The sequence below is a fragment of the Nipponia nippon genome, unplaced genomic scaffold, assembly GCF_047370975.1.
Source record: "Nipponia nippon isolate SJK-2023a ecotype South Korea unplaced genomic scaffold, ASM4737097v1 scaffold_26, whole genome shotgun sequence".
Taxonomy (NCBI): Eukaryota; Metazoa; Chordata; class Aves; order Pelecaniformes; family Threskiornithidae; genus Nipponia; species Nipponia nippon.
In genome coordinates this window covers 4,786,682-4,809,915 of record NW_028262343.1, presented here as the reverse complement: position 1 = coordinate 4,809,915, position 23,234 = coordinate 4,786,682, and the positions used below count along the sequence as shown (strand labels likewise).

The following is a 23,234-nucleotide window of genomic DNA, read 5'->3' as shown; positions in this document are numbered from 1 at the left end:
CTGCTGAGCTCCTGTTCACTTGCTTCCCATGGAGCTCAAAGCTTAACTTGGCATCTCCGAAAGTTCTCACTGAAAATGGTTCAAACTGTTTACCATCACATCCTCCCACACACATGCAAAAACCCAAAATGTCAGAAGTCATAGATATTTTAAAACAAACATTTAAATTATGAAATCCATAACTCTTATGACAGCCATGACAAAAATGCAGTTTTATTGATGGGTTGGCAAAAAGTTCATGTAACCCTAGACTCTTCTGTGGAGGGTGTTAGAGGGCATATAATGGTTCATTTTGCATCATGGAAACGTTTTCCTGTTTTATTAGTTAGAAGCACTTAAAGCTTGAAAATACCATCGGGTGCACATGAATTCCATTTTGGCATATTTTTCAAGAAATCAATATGAAATAAATCAGGTTTTAAAATGTTCTGCTATAAAAAAATAAAGCTATAAAATTAAAACAATGAAAATATTTAGAATTTGTGATAGCATACATTTAAAATCGTAAATCAATCTAGGCAGTGGATAATATAACTTATCACCAACTGGAGAGAAGCAGGAGGAAACAGAAGAAAAAAAATCTAATTATTTGTGATAATGCTCAACATGAGGTCAAAGTAAATCAGACAAAACTTAAATAGGAAAGAGAAAAACTGGGAGAGAGAAATGAACTATGCAGATATGAAAAACAGGATAACAAGATCTCACAGTGGCAGATTGCTCAAAAAGCAAAGCTACAGCAGTAGGTATGCTACAGAAAAGAAAACATAATTTTCAAGTAATCAGTAACTTGTCTAGCTTTCTGTTCAAAAACTTTAAGGGAGAGAGGGAAATCAACTTTAAAAAAAATTCCTCTTCATTTCGGGTCTACCTGAACCCAACAAAGTGAGCAGAATCAATACCATGTAAGTCCTAGAAAACACATTTGAAGGAGAGAAAGCATCTGATGATTTATTTGAATTCAGCATGATGGATTCATCAAGTAAAATAAGTTCCCAAGGAAGTAGTGGGAAGAAACTTGCTGTTCTGCATCAGGCTATCCTCCTCACTATTGAAAAAATGGATTCAAGCGTCTGCACAAGAAGTGGCAAAACTTTGACCATATAAGCTTCACTGATGTACTCTTTCATTCACATTGAAGTGGAAAATTTTGTTAACAGCAACATGCTATGAAAGAATATAAGGCCTCTCAGGTTATTACAAGAATGTCCCTCAATTTCTAATGGCAATAAGGAAATAATGTTTAAAGGAATTGAAAGATACTATTCCCCCACCACCTTCTATTAATAAACTGAGGTCTCCTGTCTTTCCCAGGACATACTATTACATCCTACTATTGCAGGACTGGCAGATGCAGTAGGGAGAGAAAACTATACATCTGATCTTAAATGAGGGTTTTCTGTACCAAATAACTTGTCTGGCATTCCTCCTCTTTTCCAGGGTGAGTGCTCCAATAGCAACAATTCTACAGAAATGAGATTATTTCATATTTTTTCCACAAAGATTTTCTATCTCAGCGTCACAACAGTCCACATTTCTCATTCACAGTTAAATAACACCTCTGTCTATAACTATAATAAAGATTTAATGGAAAGGTAAAGTTAAGAAAATAGGAAATTATTGAATATGCTTTAATACAATTTGACAGCTGGAAACCAAGATCATGAAATACTACAGAAACTGAGATTTACCAGTATGCATAGATGAAGGTCTCATGAACAGCTCAGCTGATTTAATAGTCTGCTGACACTGAAAGCGGAAGGTCTTGCACTACTGTTCCCTCCTAATCTGCTCCTCCTTCCTCTACCACAACATCTAGTTTAGTCAGCCTTATTCCCTTTCCAAAAGAATACTTTTCATGTCTTTTGCTCAGTTAATTTTCTTACAGGAAAGTGAAATAAGTCAGTGGGATTCTGATGAGGGCTGGAACAGGCGCTCACAGTAAATGGCAAAAATGTGCAAGCAGGAGCTGGGGGTATGGGGGGGGGAGTCATTAAAAAGAGTTAGGTAAATTAATCCAGTCTATAAAACTGCAGACCTGCTCATTATTTTACAAGGAATTGACAAATATTCATATTCACTGAGTAATCTGGTTACCCCTCTATTGTTTAGGTTTTTAGGTCATTCTTTAAATCCTCACCACCAGTAAGCTAGTTTATGGTATTTGTCAGATTTGTTATCTGTTCTGCTTCTGTGTACCTACATTGAGGGAACATACCCTTTTAGCATACAACCACAAAACTCAGAGATAAAAAAAATACATGTGATTAATACTTATATAATGAATTTATGCTATTGGGAAGTTCACTTAATTGCACGTATTTTATATTTTTTCAACATTAAAATCAAGATAAGTTTATTTTTTTTTTAATCCTCTCTTTTCAATAAATATAAACAACCTCTCATATCAATGGAAAACCTATTTCCTTTAATTTTAGATCCCTAAGAATGCAAAAATAAGAATTTTTTACTCTTTACATCAGTGCTGGCATAAAATATATTTCTTGGCTGATTTATAAGGAGAAAAAGGACAGATCGTAGGAAGATATCTTAAGATATGAAATACATTGCTATACTGTGAAATATGAACCACAGAAGCTGAAACTTTTACTTCTGTTGAGAGCTCCTTAAGACACTTTTCCAACAACAGTCCTCTGTAACCATTTAAGTACTCATTTTGAACACAAGTTTTTTCTTTTCTTGGTAACTATAAGGCTTCAAACTGTAAATTAATATAACCAAAACCAAAATTAAGCATGAAAAGAAAGTGCAAAGGAGCATACTTACAAAAGGGCAAAAAGGGCTTGGAAAAGATACTACCAAATGTCTTGTCTAGTATCAGAATGATCAATTAAAGATCCCGTGGTATAACACCAGATCTTTTGTCCTAGAGGGGAATGAAGCCTGTGTATGGCAAAAATTTTGATTGGTGTGGACAGTATGTATTGTCGAGCTTGCAAAGCTTAAGATGATTGACCCTTGCAGAGGATGCTTCATAAAAAGAATCTCAGCTGGTATACGAAGGTTTTTACAACTTTAAGTTCTGTCCTCTGGCAATGCAAGAACCTGTGGTTTTGAGGTCAGAGTTCCCATAACTGCAGTTTTTGAGAGATTCTCTTGGCAGATGGAACATCCCTCCTCCACTCTTTGGGCAAAGATGGAATGGGGGATGTGCCATTCTGTGTAAGCATACATTACTGTAAGGCTGAAATGTCCCATTCCAATGTAAGCATACATTACTGTAAGGCTGAAATATCAGTCTCTGAGAATTCCAGCCTTCAGTACATACTAAAATGTTTCAAGAAACCCACAGAACATTTTATTTCCAGAAGTATTTAGGAGCATGCATTTTTATAACACTATATTAACCACAAATAATACTTAATTGTCATAAATTATTTAAATCAAGTTGAGTATCTTTTGGAGTATTTTAGCAGAGCTTGAATGAAACAATGATGGCACCAAACCTTATCTACAGTTAGCCTGAATGTAAGAATTATATTACTCAAAGATTTGGAGGTTTGAGAAAGAAAGGAACTTGTTATTTAGCCTTTTGTCATACAAGTTTGATTACGAGTACTGGAAATATACTTATTTAATAATCATTACATAACGCCTTGCACTGTAAGGATTAGATGATGCCTTAAACATTCTGGCATCAAAAAATAACATATGAAAGCACAGACACAGAAATAAAATCCCATGATTCGTAATTGTCTCAAGAATTATTTTATAAAACAGAACAGTACAAATAAGTAACGCTTATTGTGCAAGATGCATTTAGAATTCATACTTCCTAATATGTACTAATGGATGAATTAGCTTGTAAATAAGAATTCTGCTGAGCAATACATGAAGGATAATATAGGTTTTCCCACTCTCAGCTCTTAGGGCTTTTCATACTGTCATAATTTATCAGCAAGTTGTTCCCATTAACAGGAGACAACATTGTCACTTTATCTTAGCAGGCATTCTTGCTGATCCTCCTCAAAACCCTCCTTTTCTGCCAACAGGCTGCAACTACCATTTCAGCAGTCAATGAAAAAAAAAAAAACCAAACCCAACCAAAACCAACACAGTGAGCCTAAAGGTTACTAGGCAGTGAATTTGTGGAGGAAGTGCTTGAATGAAAACAGACACACCTGTGAACACATTTTTCTCCCCCAATATTCTACAACTTTATTGATTACACAGCTATGAAAACAGCTGCTTAATCCTTTATACTTCCCATCAGAAAATGTCTACTACAACAACTTTAAAGAAGCTTTGCTATAATCTTAAATTAATATCTGCAATGGACAAATTGCAGATACAATTTTGCAGATGCAAAATAGACATAACTATTCTGTATGACTTAGAACAAGTTAAACATGCTCATCTTTTTCCTTTAACTTTAAAAGTGGGAGAACCCAACATCTATTTATGTAACAGTCAACAACAGTTCCTTTTTTGCCTGGCCACTGGAAATTTCACAGGAGAAACTTCTAATCATACAAATTATGGACAGGATTTGAGGGACATCCCATAATATAGATTGCTCTCCAGGTCAGCTTTGTGTGACTGTTAAAAATCATCTCTGATTAAGGATGATCATATTATTTTGACCATCTTTGTTGAAAAATTGCCAAACAAAAATAAGAAGATTCTAACAGTTTTAATAGTAATAACAATCCTTTAAAAGTATCATTGGATTTTGATTCATACATAAAACAGTATAAATATTGCTTTCTTGGTAGGTATAAGTCTTTTTTCAAAGAGGTTTGAATTCAGTTATTTAGGAAGGGTATAAAGTGGTGTCTCAATGTTGCTTTAAAATCAACTAAAATTCTTTTTTCTGGGTGGGGGTGGTATTAAAAAACCCAACAGCTTCAATTAAAAAGATTGCTTTCATTGGATCATGCACTTGTTTTTAAAAATAATAATTTGCTTTTAATTCAACTTCTACACTTTTACAGCAATTGAAGATTATTGCCACATTTAATTCAATGACATTTTCAACTAAAAATATTTATCGTACAGATAGTATCCTCAGCATGAAATACAAGAGAGGCCATGACATTAAAAAAATACAGCTATTTTAAGTAACCAAAGATTTATTTTTCATTTAAGCAGTTACTTTTGCAAATGAGAAAAACATACTTTGTTGATGAAGGGTTACTTTAGCTTCAAACATACTATAACCCTGATATACAAACTCGCATTTTAGAGGGCTGAAGTGATTTGTTTGTTTGTTTTAAATCTTACAATCTGTTTTTGTTTGGGCAATTTAACATAATGGCTAGTTTCAGATACTATATCTTATAATCAAAACAGTTAGCAACTTGAACATACCTAAGAGATAGTTTAGTAACTATCTGTCTTAGGCTACTGTGAATGAACAGTAAATTGCTCAATGTTGAATTATAAGAAAAAAAATTAGTACATAAAGCATGTATGAAACAATCTGAAACCCGGATCTCATCTTCATTGTATAATAAATCATCAGAATACTCCAAATTATAATTAATATCCCTAAGTAAGCCTTGAGGAAGCTGTCAGTTTGAGTCTTTCACAGATAGTATGCATTAAAGCGAAGAAAAAAAAAAAATTGCAGTTCAGAGGAAGCTGAACATATTAAGTCCATCCTATTTTCCTGGAGGTGATTGTGCAACTGCTGACCTCAATTCACAATAAAAGTATTTTTTTTTTTTTCCCCATTTTGTGTTCTAGTCACTAAAATAGCCATACAACTTACTTGTTTGAGAATGCTATCTTAAAGAGGGCAAATTTATCCATAAAAATTAACATGGCCCCATATCTTCTACCACAACAAAAGCAGCAACAAATGATTGATTCACTATCATCTATTCCATGTACAGTGACTTAATTACAGTATATATATGTTTTTAAAGAAAAAATTACCATAACAATGTAACAATGACATGCTATGCTTAAAGTCACTGCTACCACTTACCAATTTTTTTCAGAAATAATGAATCACAAGCACTGGTACTATAATAGTATTTAACGTACGTTCATTCAGAAATATTCTCCATTCCATATACAACCAACCACTTCCAAATTAGATGTTATGATCTCTCAATTAATATTCAAATTTGAAATCCATCATGAAAACCCTACCATCATATTCCCTTCTCTGAAGAAACATGATTCATCTTCCTGCAGCCCATGGGGCCAGGAGACGCATCTCAGAACTGCACATGTGAGAGAGAATGAGAAAAACTCATCCTTGTCTTCAATCAGATTCTCCATTACCTATCCATTCTCACTCTATCCTGCTAGTCACTTGAATTTCCTTACTTATTCTCCCAGAAGTCCCCACCCATCACAGTCTAATCCTGGCATTCTCATTCATGTACTCCTCACTGCCTGGTCCTCATATTCTTTTCACATCTTCAATCTTCCTGGTTTTGTCTACCATATTATTCTCACTCTTCACTTTCTTGCCTGTTTCTATTGACATCCCTCATCCCTTGTTCATAGAATCATAGAATCATAGAATCGTTAAGGTTGGAAAGGACCTCTGAGATCATCGAGTCCAACCTGTTAACCTAACTGCCTGGTCCACCTCTAAACCATGTCCCTAAGCACCACATCTACACGTTTTTTGAATACTTCCAGGGACTGTGATTATACCACTTCCCTGGGCAGTCTGTTCCAATGCCTAACCACTCTCTCCGTGAAGAAATTTTTCCTAATATCTAATCTAAATCTCCCCTGGCACAACTTGAGCCCATTTCCTCTTGTCCTATCACTTGTTAGTTGGTAGAAGAGACTGGCCCCCACCTCGCTACAACCTCCTTTCAGGTAGTTGTAGAGAGCGATAAGGTCTCCCCTCAGCCTCCTCTTCTCCAGGCTAAACAACCCCAGTTCCCTCAGCCACTCCTCATAAGACTTGTCCTCCAGACCCTTCACCAGCTTCGTTCCCCTTCTTTGGACATGCTCCAGCACCTCAATGTCCTTCTTGTAGTGAGGGGCCCAAAACTGAACACAGTATTCGAGGTGCAGCCTCACCAGTGCCGAGTACAGGGGCCCTATCGCCTCCCTGGTCCTGCTGGCCACACTATTCCTGATGCAAGCCAGGATGCCATTGGCCTTCTTGGCCACCTGAGCACACTGCTGGCTCATGTTCAGGCAGCTGTCAACCAACACCCCCAGGTCCTTTTCCGCCGGGCAGCTCTCCAGCCACACTTCCCCGAGCCTGTAGCGTTGCATGGGGTTGTTGTGACCCAAGTGCAGGACCCGGCATTTAGCCTTGTTGAATCTCATACAGTTGGCCCCGGCCCAACGATCCAGCCTGTCCAGATCCCTCTGTAGGGCCTTCCTACCTTCAGGTAGATCAACACTTCCACCCAACTTGGTGTCGTCTGCAAACTTACCGAGGGTGCACTCAATCTCCTTGTCCAGATCATTGATAAAGATATTAAACAGAACCGTCCCTCATAGTTTTCCTGCCGCGCAATGGCTTCCAGCTCCTCCTGTTTATTGCCCATGCTGCGTGCATTGGTGTAAATGCACTTCAGTTGGGCTATTGATCTCGTCTCCAACACAGGCATGCCACCCCTAGGCTCATCCCTAGCAGGCCTGGTTTTATCCCCTTCCCCCTTTGCATTTAGTTTAAAGCTCTCTCAATGAGGCCTGCTAACTCTTGAGCCAGAATCCTTTTCCCCCTTTGAGACAGGTGAACCCCATCTGTCTCCAGCAGGCCTGGTGCCATGTAAACTGCCCCATGATTGAAAAACCCAAAATTCCACCACTAGCACCAGCCTCTGAGCCACGTGTTAATGAGATGGGTCTTCCTGTTCCTTTCCGTATGCCTCCCAGCTACTGAAGGGATGGAGGAAAACACTACCTGTGCTCCTGATCCTTCAAGCAATTAGTCCCAGTTCTCTGAAAGCCCTTTTGATTGTCTTTGTACTTCTCTCGGCTACCTCATCGCTGCCAACCTGAACAACCAATAGTGGGTAATAACTGGATGGTTGTACCAGCCTAGGGAGCTTCCTAGTAATGTCTCTGACCCAGGCCCCAGGGAGGCAGCAGACTTCCCTATGGGATGGGTCCGGTCGGCATACTGGGCCCTCTGTTCCCCTCAGAAGGGAGTTGCCTATGACAATCACCCTTCTTTTTTTCTTACCAGTGGCTGTTGTAATGCGTGGGGCTGACTGGCTCCCCCTAGTCAACCCCTTGGATGGATCACTGTCTGCATCATCATCCTCCTGGCCCTCAAGTTCCAGAGCCTCATACCTATTGTGTAAGGGCACTTGGGGGGGCGAGGTAGGCTGGGAGAGGATTCGCCTGCTGTGCCGAGCAGGGATCTGTTTCCATCCCCCTCTGTCTCTTAGGTCCCCTCCTTCTGCCTGGTGGCAAGAGGGTAGGGGAGCCTCTCCTTCTCTTGATGTTTCCATCTGGCGTGCTCGTCTCAGGGATGGTAGGGAGTGGCTCCACCAGTCTATCTCCCTCTTGCACTCCCCAATACTCCTCAGTCTTTCTACTTCTTCTTTCAGCTCTGCCACCATGCTGAGCAGATCCTCCACCTGGTCGCGCCTCACGCAGGTGGTGTTGTTCCCACCCATACTCCTCTCCTGTTTTCTGAGAAGACGATCTCATTTCAACTCCACAGGGAAGATGGAGAGGTGACATTTTTGCTCGAAGCATCTTCATTTGGACCATCTATGTATATTAAAGGAAAATGGGGACCATTTTGGTCAGATCAGGCTATAGTTTTAATATTATTTACAGTGACAGAATGTGGAAGCTAATCTTGTTCCATAAAGCTTCACAAATTTAATAAATTAAACCTAGATAACAGTGTAAGTAAATAGGACAAACAACATTAAGACATATTTTCCTTGGTTACATATGAATTTTATATTCATATTTTTTAATTACACTCTGACTTCAAGGAGATCAAAGCTGTAAAGAGTTTTTCATTACAAAAGACAAACCCACAAATTAATACATTCTGTAAAAAAAATTGTGTTCTTTAGTTAATTAAGCATTGCCTTGAAGGAAAAGAACCACGTACTTGTACTTTCAAGTTATTTGCAACATTCTCATTTTGAGAAGCTCACGTCATGAGCTAAAAAGTGACAATTTGAATTTAAACAAGCACAACAGGTTGTCAAACTAAGATTACATCTAACAATGTTTCCCAGTGCATCAGGCTCTTTCTTGTTCCTCCTGACCTTTCAACGCATGGTTCAGAGACTACTGGATTAGAGCTGTTAACAAGTGACAGGTGCAGCCAATTAACCAAGCAATGATGTAACTGTGACTTCCAGTCTTAAGCACGAGGCTTGTTCAGCAAATGACGCTTTTCCACCAATGAACTCAGTATGGCTGCTTATCGGCCAAATTTAAGAACAACTTCAAAAGCTCTGTACTGCTGCTATACTTCTCATTAAAAAGTGATTTTGCTGTGAAATTATCTAACTGTGACTATGGCATGCTTTGCTGTTCTCCAACTTGGGAAGTTGTCAAACAACTGGAAAAGGCTAAGCCAATCAGCGATGGTAGTAGCACCTCTGTGATAACATACTTAAGAAGGGGAAAAACTGCTGCACAACAGCAGCTGGAAGAGAGGAGTGAGAATATGTGAGAGAATCAACTCTGCAGACACCAAGATCAGTGAAGAAGGAGGGGGAGGAAGTGCTCCAGGCACCAGAGCAGAGATTCCCCTGCAGCCCATGGTGAAGACCATGGTGAAGCAGGCTATCCCCTTGCAGCCCACTCTGCAACCTGCGGAGGACTTCACGATGGAGCAGGTGAACGTGCCCAAAGGAGGCTGTGACCCTGTGGAGAGCCCATGCTGGAGCAGGCTCCTGGCAGGACCTGCAACCCCATGGAGAGAGGAGCCCATGCTGGAGCAGGTTTGCTGGCAGGACCTGTGACCCCCTGGGGGACCCACGCTGGAGCAGTCTGTTCATGAAGGACTGCACCCTGTGGAAAGGACCCACGCTGGAGCAGTTTGTGAAGAACTGCAGCCCATGGGCAGGACCCACGCTGGAGAAGTTCGTGGAGGACTGTCTCCTGTGGGAGGGACCCCATGCTGGAGCAGGGGAAGAGTGTGAGGAGGAAGGAGCAGCAGAGACAATGTGTGATGAACTGACTGCAACCCCCGTTCCCCATCTTCCTGTGCCACTCGGGGGGGGGGGGAGAAGGTAGAGAAATCAGGAGTGAAGTTGAGCTTAGGAAGAAGGGAAGGGTGGGGGGGGAGGTGGTTTAAGATTTGTTTTTATTTCTCATTACTCTGATTTGATTGGCAATAAATTAATTTAAATTTCTTCACTCACCAATTATCACCATCATGGGCAAAACAGACTCGACCTGATTTCTCCCTGTCCTTATCTTGACCCACGAGCCTTTCATTAAATCTTTTCTCCCCCTGTCCAGCTGAGGAGGGGGAGCGATAGAGCAGCTTGGTGGGCACATTCCCTCATGTGAGATGCTCTAATGTCCTAACATCCCTGAGAGTAACAAGCTGACTGGATAGCCATCGTGTAGCATTAGTCCACCCCTTTAACACTTTCTTGGTAATTAAAGGCAGTCTCTACAACATGCCATCCTCTACAGAGGATGGCAGTACCTGGTCTAGTTATTAGTAAAGGTAGCTTGGGACAAAGACCATTTTATCATGGTATTCTCCAGGGGGGGAAAAAACAAGAAGAAACTACATGAATTCATAAAATCAGTTTTCTGTGAGGTATTCATTTATAGAGACACCTATTTTTAACTTTTAACATATTAGAATACAACAGAAACATTATTTTCTAATAACAGTTTTATTTAAAAAGATGTCCTAAACATATGATATTTGGCCTTCATAATTTGATTTTACCAGCATCTTTAATTTTATATTCAAGGTACAGGGCAATACAAAGAATAAATAGCTGCACAGAGAAAAGGGTGAACCCGGTTATTTGTAATTTGCTGCCAAATGCCTGAATGCAAAAAAAAAAAAAAAAAAGTACCAGACAGGAAAAAAAATATTTTCTTAATTTGGCCTTGGATGTTATTTTAACAAGGCAAAATATATTTTTCCATTTAAAAATGATCCATTAGATAACCATTGTCCATTTATAACAATAGACACAGCTAAAGTTATACGGGTATGCATCTTTGAGCACGTATAGAAAAAACACATTTTGAAATTTTCTTTTTATGTTAGGAATTAAAGCCTAAAAATGGAAAAGGACTAACAAGGCGGGGGAGGGGAAAGTATTCAATAGCTCTTTCTGTTCTCTGGGAAAGCCAGATATGATGTCTGAAGTTGATATATTTTTCTGTCTTCTTGAGTTACCCTTGAAGTGGAAAGAACAACTACTAAAAATTAAGCAGTCCAAAAAAAAAAAAAAAAAAAAAAGGCAACAGGGCCAGGCAATGTGCATCCAAACATTTTTAAAAAGAAGCTTAAAGAGATTTCTGAACCACGGGGAATGCTGGTTGTGAATAACACAGAACAGGAGAGAAATTCTAGAGAAGTGAAGGGGGGGGGGGAATCGTAATGCTATGTCACTATTTATAAAGAGAAAATATAACTCATATAATTATAAGCCTAACATTGATAAACTGTTCTTGAGCAAAAATAACATAGAACCATGAAAAAATTACTTTAATTTTATTTCTACGCCTTATGGACATAGAGAAAAGAGAGACTGTCAAACGACCTTGTGTGAAGGAACGAAACACAGAATAATTTCTGACCAAGTTTACACATGACAAAGACTGGGGAAGCAGTAAAATGCCACAAAAGGAAGGTTAATATTCAGTCTACTTAATTTATCATACAAAGTTCAAGGGTGATTTGGTCACAGTTTGCAAGCAAAGACGGATGTGCTAGCAGAAGTCTAGCAGACAAAAGTGAAAAAGGGTCTAATGGCTCTAAGATGAAGCAAGGCAAAAGGCAGACCGAAAAGCAGCAGCATTTTTATTTATTTAACAAGAAAGGCAATTAACCAAAGAAAATTTTAGTGGGGTATCTTTCAGCATAAATCTCTACATTAAAATGGAATTTTTTTTCCACCAAAAGATGAGAGTGAGATAAAAGAATTTGAGTGTCTTGTGTGCTCTATTAGATTAAACACTAGATTAAATGATCGCAGCAGTCTATTAGTTCCAGCAATCATGACACTTGCAGCAGAAAGTTGGAGAATCTAGCTTGAAAGTGCCATGTTTTACTCCCTTGTTTTCAAATAAACTCCTGTATCCTCAAACAGACAAAAAAATTGAGCTGCAAGAAGTTATCCAACTTACCACTCATTTCAAGCAAGTAATCTCACAGAAAGGAAAATGAGGGGAAAAGAAAACAAGCTCCAAATTCCTTACCAAAATGTAACAGTAGAGATATGTTCATTAAAAAAAAAAAAAGCTTAACATTGTTGATACTTTATTATGAAAATATTCTATTCTCATAAGCACACAGGGCACTGAAATGAGTTTATGAGCAGGTAATTCATAAATATATATTAAAAAGATCACTTTACAAGATTATAGCAAAATATTAGTCATACTTAATATCCTATCAACATTCTCTGTAAGGTTGCCTCTCAGTACAATGCAGGTATGTTTTCAAACAGAGGTAATAGGGTTTTATTGTCTCTATGACCATAAACTCCATGCACAGTGCTGTATGTTGAGACCTAATACTATTTGCACTAGAGTCATTCAATGTAAAATTCAAGAGATCAGTATAGAGAGGCAGAAACCAATACATATCATCACTGGTTGCATGTCTATGTTGACAACGCAGCTGATCAACTAATAATAATTAAAAAAAACAAACAAACACGGTTACACGTTCTGCAAGTAAAATGCTTCACTGCTTAAGTGAAGTATGTGTACTCTTAACTGGGATAGTTACGATTAAGTACGCATAATCTTAACCGGGACAGTATGCAACCAGAGAGTTGTCAATTATATCCAAAATAAATTTGAAACTGTGAAGTTTAACAAATAACGGTGTTTCAGCTGGGATAGAGTTAATTTTTCTTCCTAGTAGCTGGTAGAGTGCTGCGTTTTGGATTTAGTATGAGAGTAATGTTGATAACACACTGATGTTTTAGTTGTTGCTAAGTAGTGCTTACACTGGTCAAGGACTTTTCAGCTTCCCATGCTCTGCCCGGTGCATAAGAAGCTGGGAGGGGGCACAGCCAGGACAGCTGACCCAGACTGGCCAGAGGGCTGTTCCATACCGTATGATGTCATGCTCAGTATATAAACTGGGGGGAGTTGGCCGGGGGGCAGCGATCGCTGCTCGGGGACGTGCTGGGCATTGGTTGGCAGGTGGTGAGCAATTGTATAGTGTATCACTTGCTTTGTATATTATTATTTTATTATTATATTGTTATTATATTATTATTACTACTACTACTACTACTATTCTATTTCATTTTACTTCAATTATTAAACTGTTCTTATCTCAACCCACAAGTTTTTTGACTTTCACCCTTCCAATTCTCTCCCCCATCCTACCAGGGTGGGGGGAGTGAGCGAGCAGCTGTGTGGTGCTTAGTTGCTGGCTGGGGCTAAACCATGACAAATGGTAAAATGATTGAACCTGAAGGATATTATTAATAGTATTACTATCTTTTACCTACCTAGATAAAGGTTTAAATTGTTCATGTGGAAAGCAAAACACTATGTCATATAATTGCATTCACCCTTTACAAAAAAAAAAACAATGGGGAAAAAAAAAACAATAAAAGAAAAAAATCTAAATTGAGTAACTTGAATTTCTTTATGAGAGCTTTGCAGAAGCAGCCCAAATATTTAACAATATTTAACAAATATGTTTGTGGAAATCCATCAACCAGTAATAACATATTAACAAAGCACAGACTGAAATTGCAACTACTACAATTTACAAAAAAAATTAGGCTGTTTATGGGAGAAACACATACATTGTTTTAACTTCCATAGAACCTGCTATATAATTTCTATTTAAAACACAACCATAGCCACCTCATTCTGGTAGTTCACAGCTGTGAGGAAACAGTATTATTATCACTCAAGAAATCAGAAAGAACAGAATCACAGAATCGTTTAGTTTGGAAAAGACCTTGAAGATCATCAAGTCCAACCGTTAACCTAACACTGCCAAGTCCACCACTAAACCATGTCCCTAAGCACCACATCTACACGTCCTTTAAATACCTCCAGGGATGGGGACTCAACCACTTCCCCGGGCAGCCTGTTCCAATGCTTGATAACCCTTTCGGTGAAGAAGTTTTTCCTAATATCCAATCTAAACCTCCCCTGGCACAACTTGAGCCCATTTCCTCTTGTCCTATCGCTTGTTACTTGGGAAAAGAGACTGACACCCACTTCCCTACATCCTCCTTTCAGGTAGTTGTAGAGAGTAATAAGGTCTCCCCTGAGCCTCCTTTTCTCCAGACTAAACAACCCCAGTTCCCTCAGCTGCTCCTCATAGGACTTGTGCTCTAGACCCTTCACCAGCTTCATTGCCCTTCTATGGTCACGCTCCAGCACCTCAATGTCCTTCTTGTAGTGAGGGGCCCAAGACTGAACACAGTATTCGAGGTGTGGCCTCACGAGTGCAGAGTACTTTTGCAAGTCTGGATTTGTAAAGTTCACTGCAGAATTTAGTCCAGGAATGCTAACCTATAAATATGGTCCACAATGATCCATTCAGCAATACTTGAAAGTGTTAAAGATTTAGACCATAAGAACAGTGCAATGCTCAGGGTTTGGTTTGTTCCTTTTTTTGGTAAATATTAACCACAAAGAATAGATTTCTAAAAGTAAAAATGGATATTTTACAAAGCATCTCCTCGGGAAAAGCATGGGTCAATGTAGTATATTCTGGTCTTCAGTTCTAGAAAATATCACTGCTTTTTTGCTTTTAAATATAAAGATCAACTTGTCTATTAAGCAAGAAGAATAATTGCCTTCAACAAAATTGTGAATTTGATTGCTAGAAACATTGAAGAAAGATTTATGAAGAATCATTTAATCTGAAATAGCATTCCTTAAATCTAATCCTTAGGATTCATACAATATCCACCAGAAGTATGCAGGCAGCAATGCAGCTAACAATCTATAATTAATATAAATGTATCTGTGAAAAGTCTTGAAAATGCCCCCTTAAAATAAAAGTAGTAGACTAAATGCAACTACCATCGTTAGCTATTAAAGTTCCTCTCAAATTATTTCCTTTACCATTTTCAAAGAAAACAGATTTAAACATGAGCATGCTGGCCAAAAAAAGTCTTCAAAATTTCTTCAAATATTCTATGCCCATATTCATAAGAAATAGGAGAAAACCACAAAGCTAAGAAGGTAAATTATCTAGATACAAATGTATTCACAAAAATCAAACATACTTTTATACAGAAATTCTAATTATTATTAAGAAAATCTATTCTTATTAAGAAATTATAATTATTGTTATTAATTATTCTAATTATTATATTATTAATTATTATTTAAGGACAGTCACCATTTAACTTAAAAATTTCCAAGTGATTTAGAAAAGCTGGTGTATCATAAATGAAACAACCACCATTTTACTATGCAAATCTGCTCAGCTCACAAAGTTGATCATTTACTACCAATTACTACTGTTAACTATTAACTATCAAAAACTTAACACAACAACCTTTTAGGCAAGAATGGAATTTCACTTCTTTTTATTCACGCAACATTATTAATTATAAAGATTTCACAACCAGAATCTGATAACCAACATGACTTGTTCTACACAATATTAAAAATTACCTATTTGGCCCTTTAATATTTTTATTATTTTACATGACTTACTACATTATACCACAACTTGACTGTCTAGTGACAAACAGCAGATGTGATGAATAAAGAAAATGTTTTAACATACTGTAGTCACCCTTCATTGCAGTACCACTAAGCTGTCCTGTTCATGTTTACAAAAAATGTATTCTGTAATAGAAACAAAACCCTCAAAGTGTCTCTTCCCATGCTACTCAACTCTGAAACAAAGAAAGGAAACAGAGCATGAACGTTTAGCAATTAAAAAGCACATGGCTATATCACTGTTAAATCCGTCTCGTTATGTTACCAAAAAAAAAATAAATTAAAAAAATAAAATAAAATCACATGTGCAGCTAAACAACTGAGAGCACTCCAGTGCTTTGAAATAATATCTTGTCCACAATATAGTGCTAACAATTCACTGTACGATAAGGATTACACATTCTTACCTTTCATCATGCTAACTGTGTTTTCACAGGTCATCTACACATCCTTTTTTTCCAGGTGACTAGATGAATGCACAAACTTCACCTAAAAATACATTGACTCTTGCCAAGTAGCAGCAGGATGAAATATACCAAAGTAACAATGCCATCTTTGTCCCAGGCTAACACTATACCTATTAACATGCTTTGATGCTTAGCCAAGAAAAATCTCAGTGCTGGGATTCTGGTTTTTGTGCCCAAACAATCTGGGTTTGTATTTAATATAGTATAGTCTGTTTTTAAGTTACTGCCAATCATTATCTCTACAAAGAGTATGTCAGATTATTTTTTCTTTACAATGAGGTGAAGAATACAGAAAAGTCTACATTATTTTGAGAAGAATAAATGAATTGTGCAATTCTTAGCACTACATAAATGGTCTTATTCAGAAAAATAAAGTATTTCTAAAACCAATTCTGAAGAAATCTTTCTTTCCTGTATGTCAGTTATACATTTGTGAAATACTGAATTTCTTGAACAAAATATAAAAATGCAAATAAAAAAGAACACACTAGCTTAAACTTACAGATAACTTAAGGATTGATTTTTACCAAAGGAAAAGATGATCATTCTTTTCATTTTCTGAAAAAATTAAAAAGGAGCACCTCATCAATTAAAAAGTAACTGATCACCGGTTTTAAAGAAGAGTGGATAAAATTTAAAACATTACACTTAGCTAAAAATCAAATATTATTGCTTTCATTAAAGAAAATTAGTCAGACTGAAGTGTGTGATCTCTCATGCATTGAGGAAGAGTAGTATATAAATCAAAAGAAAATATTAAATGTACTTTAAAAGCATTAGTACTATAATATTACCTGAGAAGATGAGAAAAATCCTAATAACCAAATGACTTGATAAAACATACGATAAGGATTAATACAAAAGTGAGCATCATTCAAGGTTCTAATCCCAGCAAGATGCCATCTCTGATTCTAAGACTGATGTCTATGTATTTTATGCGGCGTGCTGCAGGCAGAAGGTCATGCACACTTTCTATAGCATTAAAACTTGTTTGTCTTTGACAGCTAGCTTCTGGCCCTGGCTTTGTAGCTGACTTTTAAAAATTTGATTTACTGGGATTGTATGAGAGATCTATTTTACAGGGAACTCCATAAGCAACTGTAATACTAATTGAGGCAAAAATGGCAAGAACAAGTGGCCAAGGGGACAGGAAAGGAAGGTGATAATCTCTTGAGACAGCCTTATGAAAAAGAAAACAAGTTACTCAGTCCCAAGGGTAAGGACTTGTTCTGTCATTTTAGCCAAAATATTCCTTCCTCTTCTTTATACTTCATACCACACAATGATTGTCAAATTACCATCCCAAGGAATTTCAGTGGTTATTTTTATGAACTTTTACTTACATGAATAGTTTCACTGGAATCATTGAGTCATGTAAACATTTGCAGAAGTGAGCAATTTCCATATGACTGTGGATAAATGGCAATTTATAAGTTAGCACCTTGGTTTCAAATCCATATTGAATTTATATGCCATAAGTCACTCAAAGCATACTAAATACACACAAATTAATGTGGAAGCATATCAAAACAAACATCTGACATGTAGGTAGGTATGACTGTAAGGTATTATATGGCCTGTGGGCAAGTCTGTTTATGGTATCATTACAAAATTAGGATATCAATACCAGAACAAGAGATTCAGAAACCATTCCCTTCTTTCAGACACTCTTGAAATGTATAGGACTAAACCTCTTTCTTTTTTCTTCTTACATCTAAAGTGAATTTGTGTGTGTGTGTGTGTGTGTGTGTGTGTGCGCGTGCGCGCGCACGTGTGATTTGCTAGTTTAGCCATAGTCAAGATCAAGCAAGGCACCATAAAAATATCTAACGTTCATTTTCTGGGGATGTAATTTATAAAGACATGTTCACAAGCAGACAAAAAAAAAAGTTCAGTTTGTAAATTACAAAGATAAATTAGGTAGAAGTTTATATGTTTATGCTTTTCAAAAGGCAGAAGCTTAAAACAGCTACTACATTAATCAAACACACACTCAACCATGGAACTGGAATTTAAAAGGATCAATTCTTTTAAGCACTAATTTAAAAGAATACATCAAAATAAATTTCCATTTCAGATTTCTTCATGAAAGTCACATTAACTTAGCTTACACCAACACCATTCCCACTGTTTTTTGATACCTAGACAATGAATTCCCACCAACTTGTGTCTGTCCTTTTTCTCAACACCACGGGGGGGAGGGGGTGTGGGGGTGTGTGGGGTGGTCCCCTTTTATATCGGGTAGCTCCAGCTCACACATTTGCTTACCATAAAGCACAACAGACATGTTCTCTCAGGTAACACAGACTTATAAGGATTCAAAAGAGTTCCACCTGCAAAGCCACAGGAGGCATGCGTAAATCAGAACCAGTACAATGCATCTTGCATCAACTAGGTATTATACTGTATAATAATATTTCATAGGCCATTATTTTGTCTACTTAATTTCTGACATAATCTCTACATTCTCCAAAAGTAGTGTCCCACTTAAAGCATGTCACAACTCTGAATTTAAGCTGTTTGGGGTATTTGTGGCAAGGACTGTATGTAGAAGCAGCACCTACACTTATGGAGCAAAACCAGGAAAATGTGTTGATCTTGATATGTGGCAGCAGCTTTCTGTATTCTTATGCTGTAAAGTCAATTCATAATTAATGGAATAACTTAATCCATCCCTCACAGCTAATACTCCAAACTCTTTACCTCTTTATCCGGGCTGTCTTGTCCAGATTCCCACAGTGTTCCTCTAGCGAAAGAGCATTATTCCTCATGTATAATGAAAATATTTAGGTAGGTGCTACCTACATAATATCGAAATTATATCTCCTATGTCATTGCCAGATCTTCACAGCCAAGTTCACATGCTTGAATTAGTATCTTCTCAAGAATTCATATGATGAACAAGCAAAACTGTCACCTAATTCAGCTACTGTTTATGATCTAGTGCATCTAGGGCAAATGACTAACCTCCTAATGAAATTCTGCTTGGACACAGGTCAATCAAGATACAGAAAAACAGGAAGACCGAAATACTGCCATACTGCTCTGTATTTTCTCAAAGTAGAATCTTTGTCAATTTAAAGTTAAAAAACCAAAACACACCCCATCCCCACCCCCCCCCCCAACCAAAAAACAAAGCCACCCAACTTTGCATCGCAGTTGATTTTGAGTGGAAGCTTCATCAACATATTTCATACACCTAGTACTTAAGACTATATTTTAATATACAACTTATAGTACACTAACAGATGGAGCTCTGGAGATGCTGCTGGTAAACTCTGGCTAAGTACCCAGCAAAATTTCCAAAACATTATGGTGATTATACTAAACCTAAAATCAGAACTCAGAGGGCGAGGAATGCTGGAGACCACTCAGTGGAAGTTTTACATTTACTGTAGTTTTGAAAAGCACAGCATATAAATTATCTTAATACAAGGAAGCATAGAAGAACAAATTAGAAGTATTCAGAAGTAAAGTAAAGTTGGTTGGGGTTTTTTTGGTCACAAAATACCCCCCCCCCCCCCCCCCCCCCCCCGCACAAATTACAGATCTCTAGTTACTGTCCTATTTGAAATACAGGCTACGCAGAACACAATGAATTAAAATGAAAAGTGTTTTAACTCTATAGCTGCCATTTTATAGCAGTATATTACACAGATATATATCTAACTTTGTCATATGTTATGTAATCATCATTACCCAGTCTGTTTTCAAACCAAGACAATGTACTTTGAATACACTTCTCTCTAACAAAGCAAAGATAGAGAAAAGTCTAAGTTCATGTCATCATTAAGTAATATTTTTATTTCAGTATGTGATTAAAGCTACTTCTGCATAAAATTAGAATTTCTCAATTTAACCTGTTAAAATCTTTAAAATAGCTTTGTACACTTATTTTAGGGTGGAATACAAAATGGTCCACTTCAAGAAAGTTAAAATGAAACAACATTGTCCTGGTTTCAGCTGGGATAGAGTTAATTTTCTTCTTAGTAGCTGGTATAGTGCTGTGTTTTGGGTTTGGCATGGCATTGAGTGGGTGTATCACATCCCCTATCATGCACCAGCCTCCGGGAAAATCGAACGATACAATGGACTGTTAAAGACTACACTAAAAGCAATGGGTGGTGGGACATTCAAACACTGGGATACACATTTAGCAAAGGCCACTTGGTTAGTCAACACTAGGGGATCTGCCAATCGAGCTGGCCCTGCCCAGTCAAGACTTCTACGTACTGCAGAGGGGGATAAAGTCCCTGTAGTGCACCTAAAAAATATGACGGGGAAGACAGTCTGGGTTACTCCTGCTTCAGGCAGAGGTAAACCCATTCGTGGGATTGCTTTTGCTCAAGGACCTGGATGCACTTGGTGGGTGATGCGGGAGGATGGGGAAGCCCGATGTGTACCTCAAGGAGATTTGATTTTGGGTGAAAATAGCCAATGAACTGAATTGTATGATGTTAATTGCTATATAATACTAGATGTCATCACTTCAATGATCACTATGTGCCATATCAAGGGTATACAGTAAGAATCACCCAAATTAATGAAGAAAAACTTTGAGGAAACTGAACAAAGTGCAGTGGTGATGGAACCAGAACTGACTTCAGCATACAACAATCCAACACCACACACCATCTCTCCTGCCCTGAAAGACTGTTATGACAGATGGAGCCTAAAGTCATGAACTAAATGAACTCAACAAACATTTTAGAGGGATAGCCTATACACTAGGGAAATTATATCTATATGTGTGTGTGTGTATATATATATATATAAAATATATCAAAAGACTGGAAAAGTGGTAATGATTAATTGGAATGTATTTGAAAGACCTGGGTATGACGTATATGGTATGGAATAAGGGGTGGATACTGTCCTGGTTTCAGCTGGGATAGAGTTATTTTTCTTCTTAGTAGCTGGTATAGTGCTGTGTTTTGGATTTAGTATGAGAATAATGTTGATAACACACTGATGTTTTAGTTGTTGCTAAGTAGTGGTTACACCAGTCAAGGACTTTTCAGCTTCCCATGCTCTGCATGGCGTACAAGAAGCTGGGAGGGGGCACAGCCAGGGGGCCTGACCCAGACTGGCCACAGGGATATTCCACACCGTATGACGTCATGCTCAGTATATAACTGGGGCGAGTTGGCCGGGGGGGAAGGGATTGCTGCTCGGGAACAGGCTGGGCATCAGTCAGGGGGTGGTGAGCAATTGTGTCGTATATCACTTGCTTGGTACATTATTATTGTATTATATTATTATTATTATTATTACTACCACTACTACTATCATTCTATTTTATTTTACTTCAATTATTAAACTGTTCTTATCTCAACCCAGGAGTTGTCTGACTTTCACCCTTCCAATTCTCTCCCCCACCCCACTGGGGGGGAGTGAGTGAGCGGCTGTGTGGTTCATAGTTGCTGGCTGGGGTTAAACCACGACAGTCCTTTTTGGCGCCCAACGTGGGGCTCGAGGGTTTGAGATAATAACAGATTAATCAGAGTGTATTAAGGAATTTGTATCTGTTAACAGTTGCTGGTCATAATATTGATTCATCTGCTCTCGGTATTAGTCTACCTGATCTGCACCATGCTCTTGCTTTTGCAGTACATGTTAAAGATTGGTGTTGGGTGTTGCAGTTTTCTGTGCTCTGCCGTGATCAGTGATGTTTTGCCTGGGAGATTTGTTATTAAAACACTGACCTTGAGCGCTATCTGGTATTTGGGTTCTGTAGTGAAGCCATTACTGTACTTCGGGTACCACCTCATGGAGACAATTAACAATTATACCTCTTCCTCTGAGAGGCTTTTTATGGAGGAAATACAGAATAGCACCTTCACTGCCGCCTTCTATAATGTTTCCTCCTTCATTACAACAACTTTTTTGTATCTTGAACATCCTTGGGTAGTTAAGATACATCTATTGGTATTTCTTGGGTATATTGTTTCGGTTTTGTCTAGAGTGAATATGCATTTTAAGAATATCATCCAGAGATCTGCCCCAAGGCTGGATAATTATGAGTGGCAGGGTGTGTGGGAGAGTATGGGCAAATGCCTAGGACGGTGGGCCCCTCCAGTGTTTTGGAGTTTCACCCCTGAACAAGTGCAGAATCCTGAAAAATTAGTAGAACATTTGGAAAAAGTATGCTGTCATCCTGACAATTCTAGGGAGACACAAATCACTGCAATGTGCTGGGGCCTGGCCCATGCCTACCGAGCCGTATTAAACACTATTCAGAACCCTCAAGGGGAAGAGAAGGTCTCTGGATCTGACAACAAAACGACTGGCGTTGCAGCTATGCCAGCCCCGGCAACAGATACTGCGGATACGCCAGCCCCTGTAACAGGTGCTGTGGCTACACCAGAGAACCAACCCGTGCCAGTATCAGTTGCCCCTATACAGAAGAAAAAATACACAAGAAAATCAACTCGTTTAGTAAGGGCTGATGATGAACCAGGGCCATCACAAGAACAGGAGGAGGAAGAGGCAGAACCCACAAATGAGATGGTAACAACCCCTATCTCTGTCCCTGAGTGAGCTGCGAGATATGCGAAAAGATTTTAGTCGTCATCCAGGCGAGCACATCATCACTTGGCTGCTCCGATGCTGGGATAATGGTGCTAGTAGCCTGGAATTAGAAAGTAAGGAAGCCAAGCAGCTGGGATCCCTTTCTAGGGAAGGGGGCATTGACAAAGCGATTGGAAAAGGGGCAAAAGTCCTCAGCCTCTGGAGGCGACTTCTGGCAGCTGTGAAGGAAAGGTATCCTTTCAAGGAAGATTTTTTATGTCAGCCAGGCAAGTGGACCACCATGGAGAGAGGTATCCAGTACCTGAGGGAATTAGCCGTGCTGGAGGTGATGCATAATGACTTGAACAATGAGCAGTTATCCAAAGATCCAGATGAAGTCCAGTGCACACGACCCATGTGGCGGAAGTTCGTGCGGAGCGCACCGTCATCATATGCAAACTCTTTGGCAAC

The 23,234-nt window shown here is 38.4% G+C and overlaps 1 long non-coding RNA gene across 1 annotated transcript; it reads right to left on the bottom strand.

Annotated features, from left to right (window-relative positions):
- Positions 1-15,773: 15,773 nt before the first annotated feature.
- Positions 15,774-17,611, bottom strand: LOC148055183 (uncharacterized). The gene is made up of 3 exons (XR_015705825.1): positions 17,597-17,611; positions 16,194-16,811; positions 15,774-15,962 (listed from the first exon to the last, which is right to left on the bottom strand). It is a non-coding gene; the product is annotated as an uncharacterized LOC148055183 (long non-coding RNA).
- Between the last annotated feature and the right edge of the window lie 5,623 nt (positions 17,612-23,234).